The sequence below is a fragment of the Zingiber officinale genome, chromosome 4A, assembly GCF_018446385.1.
Source record: "Zingiber officinale cultivar Zhangliang chromosome 4A, Zo_v1.1, whole genome shotgun sequence".
NCBI classification, from domain to species: Eukaryota; Viridiplantae; Streptophyta; class Magnoliopsida; order Zingiberales; family Zingiberaceae; genus Zingiber; species Zingiber officinale.
Window position 1 is genome coordinate 60,386,243 of NC_055992.1, and position 23,970 is coordinate 60,410,212.

Sequence of the window (23,970 nt, forward strand, 5' to 3'; positions counted from 1 at the left end):
CAACCATTTTTACAGTAGTGCCCATGTAGACGGTGTTTTAATTTTCATTTAGTTGCCGGGTTTCCTGGAACCCTGCAATGAATTGCGGACATGATTAATGGCATCTGTATCTACACTCCAGGTTCTGGTAGATAACACCACTAAACATGTTTCAACTAATGAATTAAATACACCTATATTGTTCTTAGTTCTAAGAAGACAGTCTACCTTAATGTCCAAGTCCTATTTCCAATCATTACAATTGAGATTACTAAGTCTTTCTTATAGTATGACTACTAGGGGATTGACAAACATTTTAAATCCTAAGAATCACAAAAATACTTGGTCAAGATCAACTCCTTAAAAATTCCCCATGAATTTTGTATGCCACGATAGTGTGGACGTATACAAAATCGAAGAGGAGATTTTATTCATTAATTTTATTATCTCATCAACTTTACTTTATGACGAATAAAATTAATAGTTGATCTGTCTTTGATCAAATATTTGGTCAAAAACTTTTGAATTTAAAAAAAAATATTGAGTCCTCAAACAATATTATTTAAATTCACCAACACCTCAAACACCGTGAATTTTGCATGCCACGTTAGTGTGGATGTATACAAATTCAACATTTGTAAAAGGAGGGTTTTAACCCATTAATTTTATTATCTTGTCAACCTAACTTTTTGACAAATAAAATTAATAGTTGGTATCATTTGGTCACACAAATAATAGTAGTGACTCCGATGGGGAGGATACTATTAGATGTGTCTAAGTGTATACCATTACTTGACACTAAGTCCATTAATAAGATTATGCCCATTCCGTTGGGGAAGATCACATGCTCTTAATTAACTTCCTATAGTCATCCAAAAATGGAAGTCTGTTCTAGTGATCCACAAATAAGCTCATCCGTTATGGAGGAAGGTACTCAGAGCCAACGCGCAAGCTTGTTTGTATCACTTACAAACCAGTAATGGAGACCATGAGATTTACTTAAAAATCTCTCTCCCACTTAGTTATTTATAAATGAGGAATTTTAACTATGCTAGCCTACTAAATATGTAAACTAACATGCACACACAGCACAATATAAAAGCAATAAATAGAAAATCTAATTTTCAACTATTATGGCTTTTATCTCTTGTTGTCCTCCGTGTGTTGTCATCCCAAGCTGCTGCCATATTTGGCCACTACCACCGGGTCTAGCTGTCGCATCCATCTTGCTCCTAGTTCCGCTGCGCCTCTGGTCCTTAGAAGGTTCCACGCTTTGCAAGATTCGATCCGCGACATAAATAGAATTTTACATTTTGATCCTATATTCCTCGAAGGAATGTACATGTAAACTAGATCGAACATAAAATAAAATTTACATCCATCGATCATATATTCCATAAAAGGAATGTACATGTAACTAGATCAAAAATAAAATCCTAATAAAACTAAATACAGCTCCTGCTGTATTTTATAATACAATCATGCACACACAATAAAATGCCCTTGACATGTCCAAGGGTCCAATCACACACATAATAACTATAAGCCATAATAGTTGGATCCTGCATCCACAAAGTTAGCACATCCTACTATTAACCTGCCTAAATTATGTATGACATGTGCATAATTAAACTAATACCAAATACACAGAGGCAAAACCCTAGCTCTGATACCAATTGTTGATTGCTACTCAGAAAACCTAGAGGCTCCACTGTACAAAAATTTTGTACAAAGGTCTGAACCTTTTCCTAGCTACCATGTGTTCTTTTAAATTAAATTTTGGATCGCCTGCGGAACTTAACACGTTTGATCCAAAACATAATCTATTCATTCTTTTAGGTTTTGACTTGGGTCTCCTGCGGAACTTAACACGTTCGACTCAAATCACCTTAAGTTATTAATTCCATTAAATATTAATTTCCATAATTGGTTCCCAGTACTGACGTGACGAGGCACATGACCTTCTTGGATATGGGAGCAACCACCACCGACTAGACAAAACCTTTTATGGAAAGCTAATATTTAATTTCCTAAAATAACTTTAGATTAACCGAAAAGAACAATCAAATCACAAGGAAAAAAAAATAAAAGAACACAACATCGAAAAACATATTCGAAATACTAGAATCGCATGCCTCTTGTATTTGGTATTATTTCCAAAAATAACTAGTATGATGCGGAAAGAAAAATTACTAGTTATACCTTTTAGAAAGACCTCTTGATCTTCTACCGTATTCCTCTTCTAACCTCGGACGTTGTGTGGGCAATGATCTTCCGAGATGAGAAACCGCCAAAGCACCTTCTTTTCCTTTCTTCAAATTTCGGCCAAGCACAAAGCTTCCAAAAGATGAAGATCTTTTCCACCAACCAAGCTCCAAGGGATGTAAGCTTTGTCTCCTTCTTCCTCAAGCTAGATCCGGCCACCAATTAAAACTCCATGAGCATGAAGAGGTTCGGCCACAAAGAGAAGAAGAAGAGAAGAAGAAAGGGCCGGCCACACCACCAAGGAAAAGAGGGAGAAAAATAGAATAGAGTCCTTAGCCTTGAAGCCTCCTCTACCCCCTCTTTTATAATCCTTGGTCTTGGCAAATAAGGAAAATTTAATAAAAACTTCCTTAATTCTTTTTCCATGAAAAGGAAAAATTTATTTAATTAAAAATAATTTTTCTTCTCCAATTTATTTGGCCGACCACACTATAAAATTTCCAAGCAAATAAAATTTTAAACACAAATTAAAACTTCCTTATTTGCTTCCGGAAATTTATAAAATTTCTCCAACAATTTTTATCCCTTCATGATTGGTTTGTAAAAAGGAAATTTAATAAATTAAAATCTTTCTTTTAAACATGTGGATAAAAAGAAAGTTATCTCTAAAAAATTAAAATCTCTTTTAATCTACAAATAAGGAAAGATATCAAATCTTTTCTTAATCTTTTGTAGAAACTTATAAAAGAGAATATTTAATTTTAAACTCTCTTTTAAATCATGAACATGGTTAAAAAGGAAAGTTTTCTTAAAATTTAAAATCCTCCTTTAATCAACAAATAAGGAAAGATTTCAAATTTTAAACTCTCTTTAAACATGTAGATGATTTACAAATAAGGAAAGTTTTACCAAAATTAAAACCATCCTTTTAAACTACAAATAAGGAAAGAGATTAATCTCTTCTCTTAATCTTTTGTAGAAAGTTATAAAAGGAAATTTTTAATTTTAAACTCTCTTTAAAATCATGATATCCACATAAGAAATAATTTTAATAAAATCCTTTTAATATTCTAGTGGTCGACCACCTAAGCTTGGGACCCAAGCTTTGGCGACCACCTACATAACTCATCCACTTGATCTTGGCCGGCCCTAGCTTGGGTTCCAAGCTAGCTTGGCCCCATTGGATGAGTAAGAAGGTGGGTATGCGGTGGGTATAAATCTCTATATACTAGAGGCTACGATAGGGACCGAGAGGAGGAATTGGTTTTGGTCTCCCAATGAAATTAAACATCCCGTGTTCGCCCCGAACACACAACTTAATTTCATCAATAATAATTCATTCCACTAAAGAACTATTATTGAACTACCGCACCAATCCCAAATTATATTTTGGGCTCCTTCTTATTATGAGTGTGTTAGTCTCCCTGTGTTTAAGATAACAAATGTCCACTAATTAAGTAAGTTACTGACAACTCACTTAATTAATATCTAGCTCCAAGAGTAGTACCACTCAACTTTATCGTCATATCGGACTAAGTCCACCTGCAGGATTTAACATGACAATCCTTATGAGCTCCTCTAGGGGACATTCTCAACCTAGATCACTAGGACACAGTTTCCTTCTATAATCAACAACACACACTATAAGTGATATCATTTCCCAACTTATCGGGCTTATTGATTTATCGAACTAAATCTCACCCATTGACAAATTAAAGAAATAAATATCAAATATATGTGCTTGTTATTATATTAGGATTAAGAGCACACACTTCCATAATAACTGAGGTCTTTGTTCCTTTATAAAGTCAGTATAAAAGGAACGACCTCAAATGGTCCTACTCAATACACTCTAAGTGTACTAGTGTAATTATATAGTTAAGATAAACTAATACCTAATTACACTACGACCTTCCAATGGTTTGTTCCTTTCCATCTTGGTCGTGAGCTACTGTTTATAATTTATAAGGAACTGATAACATGATCTTCTGTGTGTGGCACCACACACCATGTTATCTACAATATAAATTAATTGAGCAACTACATTTATCATAAATGTAGACATTTGACCAATGTGATTCTTATTTCTAGATAAATGTTTATACCAAAAGCTAGGCTTTTAGTATACACTAACAATCTCCCACTTATACTAAAAGACTAAGCTGCCATATCTGCTGCCATACATCTGATTCCCAAGCCTTTTAAAAAGCTCTTGCCTTAAGGACCTTAGGTTATCATCTGATGCAATCTAGGCGGCAACAACTTCTCCTCGTTATACAATTTCTTGTATTGGGTAGTACTTGCGCTCTATTGTGTTTACTTGCCTTATAGACTCATGGTTTCTTCGAGTTTATTACTGCACCATTATTATTACAATAAATTGTAATAATCTTTGGACAAACTAGAAATCATATCTAAGTCTATCTTGAGGTAATTAAGTCATTCAGCTTTTATGGCAACCTCAGAGGCTTGCCATATACTCAGCTTCTATGGTGGAGTCCAGAAAAACACCTATGCTTATCACTCTTCCATAGTTATGACTTTTCCTCCTAAAGTAAACACAAAACTCCGAGGTCGACTTATTATTGTCCCTATCCGATTGGAAGTCAAAATCCGTGTAACCCACAGGGACCAAATTAACTGCCTTGTAAGCTAGCATATAATCTCTAGCGCCTCTAAGGTACTTTAATATATGCTTTACTGCAGTCCAATGTCCTTGTCTAGGGTTACTTTGATATCTGCTAACTATGCCCTTGGCAAAATAGATTTCTGATCTCGTGCATAACATACATTAGGTTGTCTAACTGCCGAAGCATAAAGAACTGCCTACATGTCCTCAATCTCTTTTGATGTCATCGGAGACATCTCTTTAGATAAAGACACTCCATGCTTAAAAGGTAAGAAACCTTTCGAGGAGTTTTGCATGCTTGAAACGAGCAAGGATTTTCCGATGTATCAAGCTTGGGATAAGTAAAATATATTTTTTCTTTCGATCCCTTATTACTTTGATCTCAAAAATATATACATTCTCCCAAGTCCTTTATATCGAATTATTTGGACAACCATACCCTTACTTCTGACAACATTTTGATATTGTTTCCAACTACCAAAAATGTTATCTACGTATAGTACAAGAAATACTACCACGTTTCCATCACACCTTTTGTATACACAAGACTTATCCGTTTACTCAATAAATCCATAGGTCTGGATTACTTTGATAAACCGGATGTTCTAAGACCTTGAAGCTTTGCCTCAGTCCATAGACTGATTGAACTTGCACACAAGATGCTCTTAGCCCTTTGCAATGAACACTTCTGGTTACTTTATATGGATGCTTTCATCAAGACTTCCATTAAGGAATGCTGTCTTGACATCCACTTGCCAAATAGATAAAAGAATCCGGATAGAGTTAAGCATGGCTACCAGTGAAAAAGTTTCCTTTTTCATCAAGCCTTGCTTTGAAAATTACTACCTTCCTTTCTATCCCTCTTTTACTATTATAGACCTTTTTACACCCAAAGGCTTTTATACCATTTGATGGTTCTACAAGCTTCCAGATTTTATTAGAATACATATATTCTAATTCTGTTATTCATTACTATTTGCCAAGATGTTGCATCTTTATCTTGGAGTGTTTCGTCATATGTCCGGAGATCAGGTTCATGTCCTCCAGGGATCGAGTCCAAAAACTCTCCCAAAACATGAATCTTTTTAGGTTGCCTAACAACCCTCCCACTACGACAAGACACTTTCTGCAATTGTGTATCATTTGTGATACGTGTTGCAGTTTCCTTGTGGTATCTCATCTTGTACAGTTGGTACTAGATTAGACATTCCTTTTATTACTTCCTTAAGAACAAATTTTCTTATGGGCACATGGTTTATTACATAGTCCTTTTCTAAAAATCGGTCATTGATGCTAACAATGACCTTCTGATTTTTAAGACTATAAACCTACTTTCATTTCACTAGGATAACCCACAAACAAGTGAATTCCTGTCCAACTTATCATTGTCTCTCTTCTGCATATGTGCTGGACTACCCGAATCCGAATATATTCAGCAATTCTATATGAGTAGAGAGTTCTGACTTTAGAAGGTACTATATTCACTCCCGTTTCCAGAATATATCCTTAAAATAATTTTGATAATATTCTTAATAACTCATCAATCTACTTATTTCCATAAGAGTCCTATACCTTCCTTTTCCTACACCATTCTGTTGGGGTGTACCAGGTGCAGTTAGTTGGGATTGAATCCCTACTTATGATAAATAACTCCTAAATTCTCCCATGAGGTACTTGCCACTATGATCTTACCGTAGTGTCTTGATACTTTTACTTTGTCGTTTCTCCACATCAGCTTCGTACTCTTTGAACTAATCAAAGCACTTAGACTTGCGGCACATCAAGTAAATATATCCGTATCTCAAATAGTTGTCTATAAAATAGATGAAATATTTGAAACAACCTCTTGCCTGGATGCTCATAGGATCACACAAATCAGAATGAACCAATTCCAATATATCTTTGACTCCATACCCCTTAGACTTAAAAGCTTCTTGGTTATTTTTCCTTCCAAGTAAGACTCGTAGGTTGGAAAGATTTCCACTACTAATGAACCCAAAAGTTCATCAGCTACCAATGAATTCTACTCAAGTTAATATAACCTAGCCTTAGAAGCCAAAGATATAATTGGTTCATTTTCGAAGGTTACTTTCTCTTAAAGTTAGAAGATGTGTTACTAATTTCCATTTGTTGCATCGTGAGAGTTATTGGATTTATAAATTGCCAACCAACGTACCAGAACAGATAACTTCCCTCTTTTTCTTAATAACAACTTTGTTATTAAAAGAGGCAGAATATCAAGTTCTTTGAATAGTTTAGAAACTGAAAACTAGTTCTTTCTAAACTTGGTGCGTAAAGACAATTACTCAAAAATCCATATTTTATTCTTATCAAAAGATAAACATCTCCCACTGCAACAGCTACCATTTTTACAGTAGTGCCCATGTAGACGGTGTTTTAATTTTCATTTAGTTGCCGGGTTTCCTGGAACCCTGCAATGAATTGCGGACATGATTAATGGCATCTGTATCTACACTCCAGGTTCTGGTAGATAACACCACTAAACATGTTTCAACTAATGAATTAAATACACCTATATTGTTCTTAGTTCTAAGAAGACAGTCTACCTTAATGTCCAAGTCCTATTTCCAATCATTACAATTGAGATTACTAAGTCTTTCTTATAGTATGACTACTAGGGGATTGACAAACATTTTAAATCCTAAGAATCACAAAAATACTTGGTCAAGATCAACTCCTTAAAAATTCCCCATGAATTTTGTATGCCACGATAGTGTGGACGTATACAAAATCGAAGAGGAGATTTTATTCATTAATTTTATTATCTCATCAACTTTACTTTATGACGAATAAAATTAATAGTTGATCTGTCTTTGATCAAATATTTGGTGAAAAACTTTTAAATTTTAAAAAAAATATTGATTCTTCAAACAATATTATTTAAATTCACCAACACCTCAAACACCGTGAATTTTGCATGCCACGATAGTGTGGACGTATACAAAATTTAAACATTTGTAAGAGGAGGGTTTACCCATTAATTATCTTGTCAATAAATCTTTATGACAAAATAAAATTACCTCAAACACCGTGAATTTTGTATGCCATGATAGTGTGGACGTATACAAAATCAAACATTTGTAAGAGGGGTTTTAATTTTATTATCTTGTCAACCTATTTATTTGACAAATTAATAGTTGGTTTTCTTCGGTCACACAAATAATAGCAGTGACTCCGATCGGGAGGATACTATTAGACGTGCCTAAGTGTATACCATTACTTGACACTAAGTCCATTAATAAGATTGTGCCCCTTCCGATGGGGAAGATCACACGCTCTTAATTAACTTCCTATAGTCATCCAAAATAGAAGTTTAAGCTAGTGATCCGCAAACAAGCTCATCCGATATGGAGGAAGGCACTCAGAGCCAACGCGCAAGCTTGTTGCATCACTTATAAACCAGTAATGGAGACTGTGGAATTTATTTAAAATTAAATCCCTCTCCCACTTAGTTATTTAAAGTGAGGAATTTTGACTATGCTAGCCTACTTAGCATGCATACTAACAAGCACACACAACACAGCATAAAAAGCAATAAATAGAAAAACTAATTTTCATGGAGGTATAACATGGTATTACATCAAGCACACACAACACTCTTGGTATTACATGGAGGTATAATAGCTCTTAATGTGGCCGGCCACATGAGTGCAAGAGTTAGCAATTTTTGTGTGCTCATTCACTTCATCATCTTCTTCCTCTCTTCTTCTCCTCTCTCCCTCTCTTCCTTTGCCGTGAACACCTAGAGTGCTAGCACACTCTAAGTGTTTTTCTCTTCATCTCTTGTTCGTGTGGATACTTCTAGATGTGTGTACACTTGAACACACTTGAGATCCGGGAAACCTTGGATGAGCGGGATTTGCGAAGGGCTTCGTTTCAAAGGTATACTCCTTAACATGTAGATCTAAAGTAGATCTAGAGTAGAAAACTAAGCACATGAAAATTTTTATCTTCACACGGATCCAGTGGCTAAGAACTTTAGAGTTTCCGCAATGCAAAAAGTGGTTTTTGCGGCTCGAAAGTTCTAACATTGGACGCAGGTGGAGGGTGCCCTCCATGCTGTTGGAGGCGCCCTCAGACGGATAAGCTGCGAAGTGGTCGGAACTCATCCACGCTGCGGATTCGGTGCAGATGAGGGCACCCTCCATGGTGTTGGAGGCACCCTCAATGGGCTTTTGTTGACCTCCGCAAGTGTACGGAAATATCGCAAGTAATATAAAAGATTATCGTATCCACAGGGACTGGAATAAGCACTAAGAATGTCTCAAAGCGAATTAGCTAGACAACAAATCAATGGATTAACAAAGTTTAAGTGTAACTATGAAAAGTAATCAAAAGAATGAAAGAATAGACAACAAGAATAAAGGCAATGATAAGGGATATTTTAGGAGTTTTGGTTTCTTTGTAAGGTTCTTCAATGTAAATGATCTACCAAATTTTTTTTCTCAATTATCCATCATTTGTAGAAGGTTTTCGGTTCTCTCTTGCAATAGAGAACCGACCTAGGACTGAAATCCATACCTAGATTGATCAATTAGGAATGAACCTATGTTGTCTTTACACGGGCTTGCTTGTCACGTGCGCCCCTCGGAAAATCAACATAGGAATCCATCACTCATCAACCCATCAAGATATAAAGATTAATTCAACTTATCTATCCTACCTTCTTGAAATACCTAATTTCTCTTTCAAGATTACCCCTCAAGCGTCATTACACGGGCATGTTCCTGTCACGAAGATCCCTCGAAAAATCGAATGAGGAGCAATCCATACAAGATCCATAAGATATTCAAACATTCAATCAAACATAGTAATTAAGCCCTAATCACAACAATCCACACAAGAAAGAATAGATACAAAACAGGGTAAAATCATAGAAATAGGAAATCGGCATATCCACAAGAGTTTTACATCAAGATTTCCTTACAAATACTCCCTCCATCCTAGAACAAGATATCTACCCCATAAATCAAAGACAGAAATCTGAAAACATAAAGATTACAAGCATTCTCAATCCCAATCCAAGAAAAGGAAAGAAAGAAAGCTTATCTATGATGAAGACGGTCTTCGGATCCAATCCACACTCCCGGAGTTGAATCAGTGAAGATATTCCCTTAGATCACCCAGAAATCCACCCAAGAATGGAAGGAATCACGCAAATCTTCTTTTCTCCCAAAGGGGAGAAGATCCCCTTTGAAATGAAGAAGAAACCTTTATATAGAGGGGGGAAATCGGGCCCCACACGGCCCCAGGACCTGGCCGTGTGTGGGACACGGCCTGGCTCACTCCCCTCACTGCCTATCTCACACGGCCGTGTGTGAGAATGGCCATGTCTGGCAGTGCCACTGCACTCCTTGCACAACCGTGTAGATCCACACGACCATGCCATTCTTCTCCTCTGGAAACCTTTCACAGTTGTGTGGCTCACACGTGTTGGTTGCTACTCGGAAAACCTAATGGTTCCACTGTACAAAAATTTTGTACAAAGGTCTGAACATTTTCCTAGCTACCATGTGTTCTTTTAAATTAAACTTGGATCGCCTCCGGAACTTAACACGTTTGATCTAAAGTTTAATCTATTTGTTCTTTTAGGTTTAGACTCGGATCTCCTGCGGAACTTAACATGTTCGATCCAAATCACCTAGGTTATTAATTTTATTAAATATTAATTTCCAAAATTGGCTTACAGTACTGACGTGGTGAGGAACATGACCTTCTTGGATATGGGAACAACCACCACCGACTAGACAAAGCCTTTTAAGGAAAGTTAATATTTAATTTCCTTAAATAATTTTAGGTCAACCGAAAAGAACAATCAAATCACAAGGAAAAGAAAAAAAAACATCGAAAACAAATTCGAAATACAAGAATCGCATGCCTCTTGTATTTGGTATTATTTCCAAAAATAACTAGTATGATGCGGAAAGGAAAAATACTAGTTATACCTTTTAGAAAGACCTCTTGATCTTCTATCGTATTCCTCTTCTAACCTCAGACGTTGTGTGGGCAACAATCTTCCGAGATGAGAACCACCAAGCACCTTCTTCTTCCTTACAAGTTTCGGCCTTCAAAACTTCTCCTAGGATGAAGAGGTTCGGCCACCACCACCATTGTGAGATCTCGGAAGAATTTAATAAATAAGGTTATTTGGGAAATAGCCTTATAGAATTTTTCCGGAATTTTTAGAAATTTTCTAGGAATTTTTCGGAGCTCGTACGGAGGGTTTTGAGGGGATCGATCGACCGGTTCGGATAAAGCCTGTTTGGATACCCGTTTAAGGGAGGAAATGTTTTATTAAATAATTCTTTTCTTTTATTTCCCCCCCAAATCGCCGTTTTCCCCAAACACTGCCGATCCCGACCCTCTCTTCCCCGACTCCTCTCTGCCCTATCCTCGTCTCTGCTCCGACGAGGCCGACACCAAGGAGTAGATCGCCGGCAATAATCTTCCTCTTCCGAGCTCCGTCGAACTCAAGCGCGGGCCTTTCCCTCGCGTTGCCCTCGGTTGCTATGGCCGACATCAGATGCCAACCAACGAGCCGAGCCTCTCTCGCGTGGACGACACGACGCCGATGATCGCCAGTGTAGACCTATCCTCGGAGCTTGTCGGAGATCAATTAAGGAGGCACGGCTCATCTTGATTTTCTCTTCTCAACCCTTCCCTGATCTTGCCTCCCGGTTCTGCCGATCCTTTCTTCCCCGATTCGATCGCCGGCTTGAAGGTGCCCTAGGGTTTCGAAGGTAAGCTATTAAACCTAGCTGTGGATGTTAGAGCTTCGGTTTTCTTCTCTGTTTACTGATCCTCATCTTCTTGGCGGTGGAATTAGGTCACGGTTTTGGAGAAGTTGGTATCAGGGAGGTGTTGTTGGATTAGGGGAAGGAATCGAATCAGACTTGTGCTAGGTTTTCCCTGATCAGATTGGTCATCTTCTTGTGGTTTGTAATCGATCAGTGATGATCTTCCGATTGGGTGACTTCTTCTGGAGATGACCTTTAGAGATCAGCTTCTTTGCTGTGTTTGAGGTATCAGCTGAAGTGGGGAAGAATTCCAGTAGGGCTAGCTGTGATTCCATTGATCCAGCCAGGAAAATTCCTCTCACTGTGCTCTGTGGTGTTCTTGATCAAGCAACTCACCTTTGTTTCAGCAGACACCTCATCCAGCAGCTGTGCTGGTTCTAGCATCAACAACATTTGAGATCAAGGTAAGTTGTGAGGTAATTGATCTTGGTTGTAGATCATGTTTCGGAGTTGAATTCTAGATGATCTTGTTCTAGATTGGAATTAGGGTTTTACTTAGTGGTTTATATGTAGGGATTTTGAGTACATGAGGTATTGAAATTGGAGATTAGTTTGATGATCTCGTGCTAGATGAATTTGATTCATGTATTGGATAAGGAATGCATTGGATTAATCCATGATTAATTAATACATATGTGTAGATTTAATTGTGTAGAAGAAATCTAATGAAATGGTTAGGGTTAGGGTAGTTAACCCTAATCAACCGTTGGATTTCTAATCTAATTGGTGATTAGGGATTAGGTAACTAACCCTAATCGACCATTAGATTTAAATTGGTAAGTTGAGATTGTGGATTAGGGTTTTACCCTATTTTAGTGTTAGGGATTTTATTTAGCTATTCATATGGATTTAGCTAAATAAAATATATATGTTGTTTGACGCAGGATTCTGATTCGAGACAGACGTCTCGACGTTGACTTCGGATTTGGATTGTACCTTCTATTTGAGGCGGGTACCCTTTGACTTATCTTTTGATAATGTCTTATGATATGTGTAGCTTATATATATTTACTAGTGGTAGATAGTAGATCATTTCTTCCCTGGTTTTAGCTAGTTGATACCTATCACATGTTTCATCTGCTAGTTGCTTTACTTCAGGATTGGGTATTATATCTCTTGCCATGTGTATATATGATCATAGAGATGCATATCTATAGTGCTCTACTCTACTGGATTAGTTGCTTTACATGTGTGATACATGCTCTTGGATTCATGATACTTACATCATTGTTATATGTGATGTCTTTGGATTTATCTTATTATCATCGTTATATATGTGTTTGTTTGGCATCTACATATGGAGGATATGTTCGGTATGATATATTATAGCCGCACCATATCGCATGATTGCATCGTTGGGCGATTGACGACTCCATTATTGTTGAGCTCGTCGGCTACATCGACTGACCACGTGACCACTACGTGGGTAGTGGCACGACATGGTGTGTAGGTTGCGGTGGTGCTCATTGGAGGCTCCACTCATGGGTAGTGTGATAGGCGTGGTAGCACACCGGGTCCCTCCCGTCATTGTGGGAGATGAGTACGGCGCCCTCCTATAGTGAGGTGGAGGATAGGTGTACTCGTGCATCCGTCCACTCGGTCACTCTTCGGGGTAGTGATGGCAGAGTGCACGGTCTACCCACGCGGTCTCACCATTGTGTGAGATGACGTCGGGGTGACCATGTCATTTGCATCATACGCACAGATTGCATTAATTATGATTGATGCATTTTGGTGATTGCGTATGATTGACATGCATACAGGTTATATGCTTTTGCTCGACTATCTTTATCTATGTATGTTCACGATCGGTTGCACAAGCCTCGCAGGTGAGTACTGATTTATTTCAGTTATGCATTTTCTTATTATTCTTGCTATAGACTGTACCTTATGCCTATTCTGGTTACTAGGTTTATTTCAGCTATGCATATCTGTTATTCCGTTAGGAGACTATACCGTAGGTTGTATGGTTAGAGAATTGTACTCTTGATCCCATGGTTTAGAGACCTTAGGCTATTCTGTGGTTATATGTTGCATATCTATTGGATTACCGTTGAGTTCTTTGAACTCACCCGTTGTTACTATTTTTCGTGTTGAGGCCGGGAGATATTCCAGCCCCATTAACGAGGATTTTCTTTTCGTCGGATTTATTCGCCATCTTATATCGGTATGTGGGTTTGTATTTTGGACATTGAACCTTGGGTTTACTACTATTGTTTTCCACTGCAGATATTTTCATTACTTCGTGGATTTGGTTTTCTTGATGTAGTGGAGTAGGATGTTTACATATATTTTGATTTTATATCGTCTTTCCTTATTAAACTGCGTGGATTGATTATATGTTGAATTATGTGGAATGTTGATATAAAAGCGTGGCTTGTTTTTTGTATTGTATTATTCCTACCGTGGGGCGAGGTATGAGATATATGATATCGAGCTTCATATTGTCGTCAGGGAGATCAAATTTCTTGAGGGGACTACCTGGGGGCGTGACAATTTTTGGTATCAGAGCGGGTTTACGGTATCTGCTCTTTGTGTATTGGATTCTTGAGTTTATCTGATACCAATTTATTTGGTATCAGAGCTAGGCTCACGATACTTGCTCTTCGTTTTGGATTTTCGAGGTTTATTTGATACCAATTTTTGGTATTAGAGCAGTTCTGATACTGCTTCTTACGAGTTTTGCGTGCGTATCTGGATATTTCGGACTGTACGAATTTTCGTCGATTTTATCGTTTCGGAATTCCGAGGTATTTTGACGCGGTTTTATTGGTTCTATTTGGGGCTATGCAGCGACAGGATATCTCCAGACGGCAATAGGTAAATCAGGTAATTTTATAGTTTTCATACCTGTAGTGATATCTATATAACATTTTTTTACATATATGATACGTGTTCTAGTACTTAAACGTGGTCGCACATGTATGAGGGCGATCGATTCTCTAGAGACTGAGTCTCCAGAGAGTTCTGTTAGGGTTGAGCCATCGTCTGGTGATAGACTCCTCGGTATGTGACCACGTTAGACCGCCGATCCCGACGGTCCGACTCTGAGGTACCTACCTCACTGCATGAGGTACCTGGTGGTACTCGGGACCTTCTCTAGCCATGCCTCACAGACTCTGTACCACCACGGACATCCGTGGCCGGTTACTACATACTCGCACTGCATCTGTTACATCTTACCCGCATCGCCCATCGTACCTTTAGTCGTCCCTACTTATGCCTACTCTGTAGTTCCACTAGTGGTTCCTACCTGTTAGGCGGCACCGGTGGTACCTCTTCCAACCTATCCATCAGTACCACCGTAAGATCAACTCCAGTGATTCTACCCAGATCCGCAGCGATATCTACGGATATGGTTGTGGCACGAGCATGGATCCCACCTTAGCGGAGTTGGTGAAAAGCCAATTCACGCCATTTCGCGGGGAGACCGATCCGAGCGTGGCTCAATCTTGGATAGAGTCCATGGAGCGGACATTCTTTACATGGCCCGCCCGAGTGGGAGAAGGTTGAGTGGCCGCTACCACGCATCTGAGATGGGGCGAGATCTCAGGGACACGATCATAAAGTAGCAAGATGTTATATATAAGATTTAGAGGCATTCGAGTCGTGTTTTCCCGGCGTATCGGATGACACGGTAGGATTTTCCGAGTCTTGACAAAATAACCGAGTGATGGAGTATAATGCCGAATTTAATCGGTTGGCCGATTCATCCTGAGTTAATTGTCGAGATAGATCTCAGATGCTTGGTCAGGATCGGACGGGCATCTTCGTGAAGATTGCTCTCGATAAGATCATACACGAGGCTTTGGATAGTGCGCTTATGATTTAGGCAACAAGAGAGAGCAAATGATAAGAAAAGAAAGCGATGATCGGACTTCGGACGGATCCAAAGACCACGCATCATCAGGCGAGAAATCACCCTCGGATGGGTCGAGTACTTAGGTCATCCGGCCAAGTCGATGTCGTTTCATCGTGATGTTCCGTCTTCTCGTGAGCAGAAGAAGCATCTCTGTGACTCTTAATGCACTTGATATGGATCCTAGGTCACATCACCTCTGATGCACTCGACAATCATATTGCAAACCGCCTGCACTGAGCCGAAACTATTCAAGGCTCGGCATGTAGCTCCGGAGTTTCGCTTCGAGAGGACACCAAGTCATCCAAGAGATTCGCATTTTCTTGGGCTTGGCTGGATATTACCGATTCGTTGAGGGTTTCTCCCAGATTGCTATGCCATTGACACGTCGACTAGGAAAGGCGTGAAGTTCACGTGGTCGAGGCTTGTGAGACCGCCTGTGAGGCGGAGATCGTATCGCACCGCTTTGGTTTTACCTTCGGTGATGACGGATTCATCCGATACGCATCTCTCGTGGCTTGAGCCTGTTTTGATCAAAGACGAGGGTAGTCTCCTGCTTCTCGTCTTGAAGGAGCATGAGAAGAACTACTCAATACATGATTTAGAGCTAGCTATTATCTTTGCTTGAAGATTTGGCGACATCATCTTTATGGTATTACTTTTGAGATTCTCACCGATCATAAGAGTCTCAAATATATTTTCACCCGGAAGGAATCTTCGACCGAGGAGATGGATGGAGTTCCTGGAGGATTATGATTGTACTATTAGCTACCATGGTAAAGCTAATGTGGTTCTTGATTTAGCCGGAAGTCCAGAGGGACTTTAGCTTATCATCAAGTTACAGTCACGGACTTGATTCAGGGATTCGCCGAGTTGGGCCTTGAGGAGCAGGGACGGACAGAGCAGGGTATTCTTGTTACCATGGTTGCTCAGTCGTCGATCAGGATGAGGATTCGAGAGGCCCAGGCCGGAGATCAGCATTTACAGTTCATTAGCAGCCAGATAGCTTCCGGACAGCAGACTGAGTTTACACGAGATGATGAGGGGATTGTTTATTTCCGAGGTAGATTATGTGTACCTCAGTGTCACCCGGTCAGGGAGGAGTTACTTCAGGAGGCTCATCGATCTAGATTTGCTATCCACCCAAGCGGGACTCGTATGTATCGCGATTTGAGACGTTCCTATTGGTGGAACGGCATGAAGAAAGACATCGCAGATTTTGTAGCTAGATGTCTTGTTTGTCAGCAGGTGAAGGCTGAGCACCAGAGACCTGCTGGTTTACTTCAGAGGATCCCTATTCCAGAGTGGAAGTGGGAGCATATCACTATGGATTTTGTGGTAGGATTGCCTAGGACTCGACGAGGTCATGATGCGATTTGGGTAATCGTTGACCGATTAACCAAATCCGCACACTTTTTAGCGATTCGGAAGACTGATTCTCTGGATCGATTAGCTGAGTCAGACCGAGAGATTATCGATTGCATGGAGTTCCGTTGAGCATCATATCGAGAGAGACCCACGGTTCACGCCCGATTCTCGCAGTCTCAGAGGTGCCTTGGGCACAGCTTCAAGATGCATTCCATCCGCATGACGGGCGATGAGCGGACTATTCGGACATTGGAGGACTTCGAGGTCTTGTGTCATGGACTTGAGGCGCTTGGGAGGACCACCGCCATTAGTGGAGTTCGCCTACAACAATGCTATCATTCGGCTATCCAGATGGCACCGTTTGAGGCGTTGTATGGTAGGCCTTGTCGGACACCCACCCTCTGGGAAGAGGTTGGGGAGGCCTAGTGGATAGGACCTCAGAGAGCTCAACAGGATGCAGAGTTAGTTCGCACTATCGACGGAGGATGCCGAGGCTCGGGACCGTCAAGAGTTGTCTTGATCGAGACGGAGACCCCGGAGTTCTCTATTGGTGATCATGTATTTTTGAGTTTCACCCATGAAAGAGGTGAAAAGATTTGGTCTCCGAGGTAAGCTAGCTCCCCGATATATTGGGCTATTCCGGATCTTGAGAGGATTGAGCGAGCTTACCGTTTCGCCACCACCATCACTAGCCAAGATCCACGATGTATTCCATGTATCTATCTTTGAGGAGATACGTATCCGATCCCAAGACATGTCGGATATATCGGTTCTCATTCAACCTGACGTTACTTACAAGGAGGTTCCTGACGGACCGTAGAGAGCGTCGATTATGAACAAGACCGTCCGATGGTTAAAGTCGGATGGCGATCATTCGGCGAGGAGGCTACTTGGGAGTCAAGGATACGATCCGAGCTCGATACCCCCATATGTTTACTTGAGGTATGTGGGTTAGAGTTCCTCCAGCATTTATACTGCATGGTTATATTTCAGTGTTTGCTGTTGGTTATAGCGAAATTTGGGGACCAAATTTTTATTAGTAGGGGAGGATGTGAGATCTCGGAAGAATTTAATAAATAAGGTTATTTGGGAAATAGCCTTATAGAATTTTTCCGGAATTTTTAGAAATTTTCTAGGAATTTTTCGGAGCTCGTACGGAGGGTTTTGAGGGGATCGATCGACCGGTTCGGATAAAGCCTGTTTGGATACCCGTTTAAGGGAGGAAATGTTTTATTAAATAATTCTTTTCTTTTATTTCCCCCCCCAAATCGCCGTTTTCCCCAAACACTGCCGATCCCGACCCTCTCTTCCCCGACTCCTCTCTGCCCTATCCTCGTCTCTGCTCCGACGAGGCCGACACCAAGGAGTAGATCGCCGGCAATAATCTTCCTCTTCCGAGCTCCGTCGAACTCAAGCGCGGGCCTTTCCCTCGCGTTGCCCTCGGTTGCTATGGCCGACATCAGATGCCAACCAACGAGCCGAGCCTCTCTCGCGTGGACGACACGACGCCGATGATCGCCAGTGTAGACCTATCCTCGGAGCTTGTCGGAGATCAATTAAGGAGGCACGGCTCATCTTGATTTTCTCTTCTCAACCCTTCCCTGATCTTGCCTCCCGGTTCTGCCGATCCTTTCTTCCCCGATTCGATCGCCGGCTTGAAGATGCCCTAGGGTTTCGAAGGTAAGCTATTAAACCTAGCTGTGGATGTTAGAGCTTCGGTTTTCTTCTCTGTTTACTGATCCTCATCTTCTTGGCGGTGGAATTAGGTCACGGTTTTGGAGAAGTTGGTATCAGGGAGGTGTTGTTGGATTAGGGGAAGGAATCGAATCAGACTTGTGCTAGGTTTTCCCTGATCAGATTGGTCATCTTCTTGTGGTTTGTAATCGATCAGTGATGATCTTCCGATTGGGTGACTTCTTCTGGAGATGACCTTTAGAGATCAGCTTCTTTGCTGTGTTTGAGGTATCAGCTGAAGTGGGGAAGAATTCCAGTAGGGCTAGCTGTGATTCCATTGATCCAGCCAGGAAAATTCCTCTCACTGTGCTCTGTGGTGTTCTTGATCAAGCAACTCACCTTTGTTTCAGCAGACACCTCATCCAGCAGCTGTGCTGGTTCTAGCATCAACAACATTTGAGATCAAGGTAAGTTGTGAGGTAATTGATCTTGGTTGTAGATCATGTTTCGGAGTTGAATTCTAGATGATCTTGTTCTAGATTGGAATTAGGGTTTTACTTAGTGGTTTATATGTAGGGATTTTGAGTACATGAGGTATTGAAATTGGAGATTAGTTTGATGATCTCGTGCTAGATGAATTTGATTCATGTATTGGATAAGGAATGCATTGGATTAATCCATGATTAATTAATACATATGTGTAGATTTAATTGTGTAGAAGAAATCTAATGAAATGGTTAGGGTTAGGGTAGTTAACCCTAATCAACCGTTGGATTTCTAATCTAATTGGTGATTAGGGATTAGGTAACTAACCCTAATCGACCATTAGATTTAAATTGGTAAGTTGAGATTGTGGATTAGGGTTTTACCCTATTTTAGTGTTAGGGATTTTATTTAGCTATTCATATGGATTTAGCTAAATAAAACATATATGTTGTTTGACGCAGGATTCTGATTCGAGACAGACGTCTCGACGTTGACTTCAGATTTGGATTGTACCTTCTATTTGAGGCGGGTACCCTTTGACTTATCTTTTGATAATGTCTTATGATATGTGTAGCTTATATATATTTACTAGTGGTAGATAGTAGATCATTTCTTCCCTGGTTTTAGCTAGTTGATACCTATCACGTTTCATCCGCTAGTTGCTTTACTCGTGATTGGGTATTATATCTCTTGCCATGTGTATATATGATCACGTAGATGACATCTATAGTCTACCTCACCGGATTAGTTGCTTTACATGTGATACACGCTCTTGGATTCATGATACTTACATCATGTTATATGTGATGTCTTTGGATTTACGCCGCTTATTATCATCGTTATATATGTGTTGTCTGCTGGCATCTACACATACGGAGGATATGTTCGTATGATATATCAGAGTCGACGCACCATATCGCACGATCAGCGTCGGGCGATTGACGACTCCATTATTGTTGAGCTCGGCTACATTGACTGCACACCACGTGACCACTACATGGGTAGTGGCACATCACTCAGGGTGTGTATGGCATCCACTCATGGGTAGTGTGATAGGCAGCGTGGTAGCACACCGGGTCCCTCCCGTCATCACAGATCGAGATGAGAGCGGCGCCCCTCCTATAGTGAGGTGGAGGATAGGTGTACTCGGCATCCCGTCCACTCGGTCACTCTTGGGGTAGTGGCAGAGTGCGTGTCACGCACCCACGCGGTCTCACCATCAGGTGAGATTCGATGGCGTGGGTGACCGTCATTCGATCATACGCATGCATTAATTATGATTGATGCATTTTGGTGATCGTATGATCGACACGCATCTGAGTTATATGCTTTACTATCTTTATCTGCATATGTTTACATCAACTGACAAGCCTCGCAGTGAGTACTGATTTATTTCAGTTATGCATTTTCTTATTATTCTTGCTATGATCGTACCTTATGCCTATTGGTTACTACGTTTATTTCTATGATCTCATATTCCGTTAGAGACTATACCGTAGGTTGTATGGTTAGAGAATTACTCTTGATCCCATGGTTTGAGAGACTGCACCTTAGGCTATTATCGGTGGTTATATATTGCTTATCTATTGGATTACCTGTTGAGTTCTTTGAACTCACCCCGTTATTACTATTTTTCGGGTTGAGGCCGTCGGGAGATATTCCATCGCTAGCCCCATTACGCGAGGATTTTCTTTGTCGGATTTATTCGCTTTGCATCTTATATACTGGTATTGTGGGTTTGTATTTTGGACATTGAACCTTCGGGTTTACTACTATTGTTTTCCGCTGCAGATATTTTCATTACTTCGTGGATTTGGTTTTCTTCGATGTAGTGGAGTAGGATGTGTACATATATTTTCGAGATTTTATATCGTCTTTCCTTATTAAACTGCGTGGATTGATTATATGTTGAATTATGTGGAATGTTGATATAAACTGCGTGGCTTGTTCTTTTGTATTGTATTATTCCGGCCGTGTGTGGCCGAGGTATGGAGATATATGTATACTGAGCTTCATATTGTCCGTCGTACAGGGGAGATGCTGCCGAAATTTCTTCGGACAGGGACTACCTGGGGGCGTGACAACCATGCTCCAAGGGATGCTAGAAACAAAACTTTCTTTCTCTCCTTCTTCTTCTTCTTCTCTAAACTTGATCCGGCCACCATATGAATCTCCACAAGAAGGATGAGGTTCGGCCATCAAAGAGAAGAGAGGACGAGAGGATGACTGGCCACACCAAGGAAGAAAAAGAGGGAGAAAATAGAATAGAGTTATTCGCCATGAAGCCTTCTCTACCCCCTCTTTTATAATCCTTGGTCTTGGCAAATAAGGAAAATTTAATAAAAACTTCCTTAATTCTTTTGCCATTGAAAAGGAAAATTTATTTAATTAAAAAATAATTTTTCTTTTCAATTTACAATGGCCGGCCACACCATAAAATTTCCAAGCAAATAAAATTTTAAACACAAATTAAAACTTCCTTATTTGCTTCCGGAAATTTATAAAAAATTTCTCCAATAATTTTTCCTTTCATGATTGGTTAATAAAAAGGAAATTTTATAAATTAAAATATTTATTTTAACATGTGGATAAAAATAAATTTATCTCTAAAAATTAAAATGTCTTTTAATCTACAAATAAGGAAAGATATTAAATCTTTTCTTAATCTTTTGTAGAAACTAATAAAAGAGAATTTTTAATTTTTAAACTTTCTTTTAAATAATAAACATGATTAATAGGAAAGTTTTTACCAAAATTAAAATCAACCTTTTAATCTACAAATAAGGAAAGAGATTTAGCTCTTCTCTTAATCTTTTGTAGAATCTTATACAAGGAAAGATTTAAATTTTTAAACTCTCTTTTAAATCATGTTATCCACATAAGAATTTTTTTTTAAATTAAAATTCCTTTTTATTTTAATAGGGTCGGCCACCTAAGCTTGAGTTCAAGCTAGGGCCGGCCACATGAATTCACCCATGAACCAAACCATGGCCAACCCTAGCTTGGTCTCCAAGCTAGCTAGGCCGGCCCCTATAGGATGGGTAAGAAGGTGGGTATGTGGTGGGTATAAATTTCTATATACAAGAGGCTATGATAGGGACCGAGAGGAGGAATTGGTTTTGGTCTCCATGTTCACCCTGAACACACAACTTAACTTCATCAATAATAATTCATTCCACTAAAGAATTATTATTGAATTACCGCACCAATCCCAAATTACATTTTTGGGCTCCTTCTTATTATGAGTGTGTTAGTCTCCCTGTGTTCAAGATGTCGAATGTCCACTAATTAAGTGAGTTACTGACAACTCATTTAATTAATATCTTAGTCCAAGAGTAGTACCACTCAACCTCATCGTCATGTCAGACTAAGTCCACCTGCAGGGTTTAACATGACAATCCTTATGAGCTCCTCTTGGGGACATTCTCAACCTAAATTACTATGACACAGTTTCCTTCTATAATCAATAACACACACTATAAGTGATATCATTTCCCAACTTATCGGGCTTATTGATTTATCGAACTAAATCTCACCCATTGATAAATTAAAGAAATAAATATCAAATATATGTGCTTGTTATTATATTGGGATTAAGAGCACACACTTCCATAATAACTGAGGTCTTTGTTCCTTTATAAAGTCAGTATAAAAGAAATGGCCTCTAATGGTCCTACTCAATACACTCTAAGTGTACTAGTGTAATTATATAGTTAAGATAAACTAATACATAATTACACTACGACCTTCCAATGGTTTGTTCCTTTCCATCTTGGTCGTGGGCTACTGTTTATAATTTATAAGGTACTGATAACATGATCTTCTGTGTGTGACACCACACACCATGTTATCTACAATATAAATTAATTGAACAACTACATTTATCATAAATGTAGACATTTGACCAATGTGATTCTTATTTCTAGATAAATGTTTATACCAAATGCTAGGCTTTTAGTATACATTCTTACAATCTCCCACTTATACTAAAAGACTAAGCTGCCATAACTGCTACCATACATCTGATTCCCAAACCTTCAACATGCCCATCAAAAGCTCTTGCCTTAAGGGCTTTAGTGAAAGGATCTTCTGGGTTATCACTTGATGCAATCTAGGCAGCAACAACTTCTTCTCGTTTATACGATTTCTCGTATTGGGTGGTACTTGCGCTCTATTGCGTTTACTTGCCTTATAGACTTATTGTTTCTTCGAGTTTGCTACTGCACCACTATTATTACAATGAATTGTAATAATCTTTGGACAAACCAGAAATCATATCTAAGTCCATCTTGAGGTTATTGAGTCATTTAGATTTTATGGCTACTTCAGAGGCTTGCCATGTACTCAGCTTCTATGGTGGAGTCCAGAAAAACACCTATGCTTATCACTCTTCCATAGTTATGACTTTTCCTCCTAAAGTAAACACAAAAATCCTGAGGTTGACTTATTATTGTCCCTATCTAATTGGAAGTCAAAATTAGTGCAACTCACAGGGACCAAATTAACTACCTTGTAAGCTAGCATATAATCTCTAGTGCCTCTAAGGTACTTTAATATATGCTTTACTGCAGTCCAATGTCCTTGTCTAGGGTTACTTTGATATCTGCTAACTATGCCCTTGGCAAAACAGATTTCTGATCTCGTGCATAGCATACATTAGCCTGTCTATCTTTCGAAGCATAAAGAACTGCCTACATGTCCTCAATCTCCTTTGATGTCATCGGAGACATCTCTTTAGATAAAGACACTCCATGCTTAAAAGGTAGAAAACCTTTCTTGGAGTTTTGCATGCTAAAACAAGCTTGTTATATAAAGCTTGAGATAAGCACAACATTCTTTTCTTGCAAACCTTGTTCCCAAGAATATGTGCTTATTTTCCTAAGTCCTTTATAATGAATTGCTTGGACAACCATACCCTTACTTCTGATAACACCTTGATATTGTTTCCAACT

At 39.4% G+C, this 23,970-nt stretch overlaps 2 long non-coding RNA genes across 2 annotated transcripts; both read left to right on the top strand.

Annotated features, from left to right (window-relative positions):
- Positions 1–11,158: 11,158 nt before the first annotated feature.
- Positions 11,159–12,576, top strand: LOC121973324. The gene is made up of 3 exons (XR_006109509.1): positions 11,159–11,574; positions 11,661–12,035; positions 12,516–12,576. It is a non-coding gene; the product is annotated as an uncharacterized LOC121973324 (long non-coding RNA).
- Positions 12,577–18,027: 5,451 nt separating this feature from the next.
- LOC121973325 lies at positions 18,028–19,517 on the top strand. The gene is made up of 3 exons (XR_006109510.1): positions 18,028–18,538; positions 18,625–18,999; positions 19,480–19,517. It is a non-coding gene; the product is annotated as an uncharacterized LOC121973325 (long non-coding RNA).
- Positions 19,518–23,970: the final 4,453 nt, after the last annotated feature.